Raw genomic sequence first — 4540 nt, 5'->3', positions numbered from 1 at the left:
TGAGCCTCAAGAGCTGCTGTGTCTGGGCCTGGGTTCCATAGCAAGATGGGACCAGCAGGGACTGAAGGCTGAGCCCCAGTGAGGCATAGCAAAAAGACAGGAGACCAGTTGTCTTCTACCCCTGCCCATGGCTTCTAGCAGTTTTTAGTCATCTTAACACCAGGGGCCTCTCCTCTGCCCCTGAGCTAAGTGCTTCATTGCGACAAAGAGCACCCTGGGGTGGCTGCGTGGAAGCCTGTGTGCACAGAGGCCCACTCTGCTGTCACTTCTAGCTCCCAGCTCCCTATCGTTGCCCTTATAGGTACTCGACAACCCCCATTGCCCTGTGCGTAGTGCCCTGGGAGCCAGCGCCATCATAGCCATGTTGTACTAGTATAGCCTGTGTAGAATCTTACACTAAGGCTCAAATGCCTCCTCTTCTCCACAGCCCCCCACCCCCGCACCCTTCAGTTGGAACCAATTGTTAAAACAATTAATTATGTCTATTATTGGAGCAATTAATTAGTTACTCGTATTTCTATTGGACCCTTCGTGGTCCCTATGGAAAGCAAGAAATATTTCTTGTACTTCTTCGTAATCCCAAACACTTGCACAGGAGGGCCAGAGCAGCATTCTCACTCCTTTTCTTGGCTAGTCAGTCTCCCCGTGGGCGCTGCTGTCTTTCTGAGAAGCCACAGTGCCACCCAGTGACAGGCTGGCTGTACTGAGGCTGCCCATCTAGGGCCCTTAGGTCCTACCTCTTGCTGGTGGGGGCAACTTACTACAGGAGTTGAAGGCAACCAAAGGGTCACAGTCCTATCAGGGCCCTTCTGCACTCCACAGCTAAGGTTAAAATGGGGTGGAACAGCAGAGAAGCATGCCCAGTGCCTTTGGGATCCTTGGGCACAGAATTTTGGCTCCATGTTGCTATATCTGCCTGAGGGTCATGTGGTTCTTCTCCCTGTCCTGCTGACCTTTCTCCCTTCTCAGTCTGTCAAAATTTCCAAGATTCAGCTCAGATACTATTTTTTCCCTTGCCCCTCCTACACGTGCACCCGCAAATATCTAGCTGATGCAGCCTAGATTCACAGTCCAACTTCACCCATTATGTGTTGTGAGACTAAAGGCAAGTTACTTAACTTCACTGGCCTTAGTTTGTTTATTTATAAAATGAAGAAGAAGAATAGTACCTGCCCTGCCAGGTTGTGAAGAACAGATGAATCCATACAGGTAAAGTGCGTATAAGTGTAATGCCTGTTTAGTTTGTACTATTATCTTTCTGTCAGTTACACCTCTGGAGCAAGCATGAGGGTTGGGGAGGTCTGCTCCATTTTATTCTCGCAGTGCTGGCATATGGCAGGAACTCAGAGGTACTGCACCTGCCAAATGCATGGAAACAGTCGGCCTTTGACTTGGGTCTTAATGAGCAGAAGGGGCAGGGGAAAGACCCTATCGTAGTCCTGGCTGTGACCCTTTTCTCATTGCGTGGCCTTGGACATGCCACACCCCTCTCTGGGCCTCGGTTTCCTCGTGCATAAGTCAAGGTGGTTAGGCTATACTGTTACAAGGCCTTTCTGACCCTCCCGGGGCCCCAGGACTCCTGATCTCATAAGAGGATGCAGTTTTTCCTACCTGAACCTCCCTACCATCAAGCCTTTTTCTTGGATTGGCAAGACTTTTAGTTGCAGGATAAAACTTTCCCTCTCAGTGAAATAGAGTTATATTCCAGAGAAGGAAGAATGAAGTTGGCTTTGACAGAGGGAGGAACAGCTCTGTCATGAGGAGAAGGATGTACCTTTACAGGATGAAGCCAGGGAGCAGAGATACCTCCGGTCTGGGTTCAGATGGAGGGCAAAAAGGGAACCCCACTGCAAAAGAGGGGGATGGGGCTACCTTCGTGCACAATAGGAGAGTGAGGGGGGACAGAGCAAGAACACAAAATCAGCTCTCAGTTTTTGTATTCTGTGTCCAGCCAGAAAATATGAGACACAGCTAGTAGACTGACTACAAAGTCAAGTCAATGGAGTGGGAGGTCCTGCTCTCTGGGAAGAATGGCAGAGTATCAAATGTGGGCAGGGGGCTTCAAAGGTTAAAAAAATATGTTCAATAAATCTTGAATTTTAATCAAATAAACAACCAAATGAAAAGCTCAATCAGTTCTCCAGGAGATTCACAAAAGCTAGAGTGAGAAAGTGTTGCAGCAGAGGCCTTGGTTATAATCCTTGGTCTAAAAAGTTTCCGTTGGGATCCTGGACCCCAAAGTAGTTGCTGATGGCAATGCCACTGGAGATTTTGCCAGCAAGCAGGCCATGCACATGGGTCAGTAGGTGATACATTAGGGTCCAAACTCCCACCATTCTTTTAGGATTCTGTTAACCTCTAATACCAATGGCCCTTTATGATTGTGTTTGTGCTTTGTCTAAAAACTTCTGCTTCTAAGTATCACTCTTAAAGAAATTACAGTAGATGAGCATCAAGGTTAATTTTCAAGGAGATTTATCACAGTGTTCTTGATATCAGTGAACAATTGCAAACAATCGAAGAAATCACCAGTAGGAGATAGCTATAGCTTCACAGAATGTTATATTGGGCAAATATGAAAATGGAGATGTGAAAGGATTGAGTGGGAGTTTCAACATGATTGGACATAGTGACTGGTTATTTTTATTTATTTGTACTTTTCCGCCTTTCCACATTTTCTACCATAAAGTGTATAATTTTTGTAACTGAGCGAATAATTATTAAAAGTAATTTACCTGTGGCTAAGAACAACCGATCTAGAATCTAATGAAGCTGAACTGAAAACTCATCAGTAAGCTATCTATAATTTGGATATAACAAATATCAGTGGATATCCTAGGTGCCAGTTTATTTTCCACTTGCCCTCTCCTTTCATCCTCACAATACCCCTAAGAGGTTGGGATTATTATCGCCGTTTTACTTTTGAGGACTCAGGCTCGGTGAATGAGTGCTTTGACTAAGGCTACTCAACAAGTTTGAGTGAAAGAGGCACAAATGCTCACGGTGTTGAAGACTGACCTGAAGTTTGGAACAGCAGATTTTTGTAAGAAGAGATTGGGTGCCTCTTTTTGTTCCAAGAGAGCAAAAAGACCCCACAGCATAATGGAAGCATATTTCCTTTCAAAGGCAGTTCTGGATCTGGGTGTCCTGGGCAGTTCAGGTGCCAGTCAGATGGTCACTCGGAGCCTCTGAGCTGGATTTGTCATAACCCACCACAGGAGTGAAGATTGCTGATCCTTCAAACCAGGTCTCACATCTCCTTGGAGAGGCCTTCCAGATCTGCCATTTATTCTACTCCCAGGGGACTCTGTAACTTCCTCCTCCATTTGAACCAGGAAGAGACCTTTGCTGGGTTAAGACTGAGTTTTAGAGATTGTTTTTATAGCAGCTAGCTTATCCGTACTACCACACCCACCAAATCTGCATGCAATGAGGGAGCAGAATATTTTCTTTATGCCTTCTGGATTTATTGACATGCATAACTAAGACTATAAAAATACTTTTCTATATATTTTCAAGGATTTTGTGTGGTAACCATTCTCCAAGATAGTGCCTATGATCCCTGCTCCTAATATTCGCACCCTTGTATAGTGTCCTCTTTCAATGTGCCAGAGTTGGTACAATGTGACCGAAAGACTGATCCAATAAGTTGCAGAAGTAATGGCATGTCACTTCTGATAGTAGGTCATAAACCACTATACCTTCCATCTTGGGCTCTCTTTCTCTTTTGGGCCATTAGAACATTCAGAAAAACTATGAAGATTCCGTGGAGAGGAACAAGGTTTCTGGCCAATAGCCACTGAGAAACTAATGCCTGTCAACAACCACCAAGTGATTTGGGAAGTGGGTCTCACTCGTTGAACCTTCAGATGACTGAAGCTTGGGCTAACTTCTTGGCTACAACATCATGAGATACCCTGAGCCAGAATCATCAAGCTAAGCCACTCTCAGATTCCTGATCCATGGAACCTGAATAATACATGTTTGTTTAAAGCTGCTAAATTTTGCATTAATTTGTTATGCAGAAATAGAGAACTAATCCAGTTTGTTGTTTTTTTTTCTTTTAAGATGAATTAATCTTGGTTCCATTTTGGAACCTATTTTTATTCATAGTATGAGGTGTAGATCAAATTCTTTTTGAAGAAGATGTGGTCTTGATATCACTTACTGAAATTTCCTCTTTCATAGTCTGACTTGAAATGCTACATTTTATTTATTACCTAACCATATTACAGAGATGCTCTTGGTGTCCAGGTGTCCAAATTCCCTTTTCTAGGCTGGTACACCCAGTTCTTTGCTGTTCGGGCTCTTGGCTGCTAACAGCTCACACTTACATTGTTCTTTGCTTGACCTCAGCTGATGGGAGCTGTCCTGCCCAGAGCTGCCTAGAAGGTCACACCCCACCTCATGCATGCCACTGACTGGCAGATAACAGGGTGTACCAGCCCACTGAAGCTGGGAACAACCTCTGTGGTGCCCGTAATGCTCCAGAGCCCCTGAGGCTGGAAGTTCAGGCTGAAGCTAGACTTCTATAGAACCC

This window comes from Pteropus alecto, unplaced genomic scaffold (genome assembly GCF_000325575.1).
Source record: "Pteropus alecto unplaced genomic scaffold, ASM32557v1 scaffold155, whole genome shotgun sequence".
In the NCBI taxonomy this organism is placed as follows: domain Eukaryota; kingdom Metazoa; phylum Chordata; class Mammalia; order Chiroptera; family Pteropodidae; genus Pteropus; species Pteropus alecto.
The sequence above is the reverse complement of the archived record's forward strand: the minus strand, read 5'-3'. Positions refer to the sequence as shown.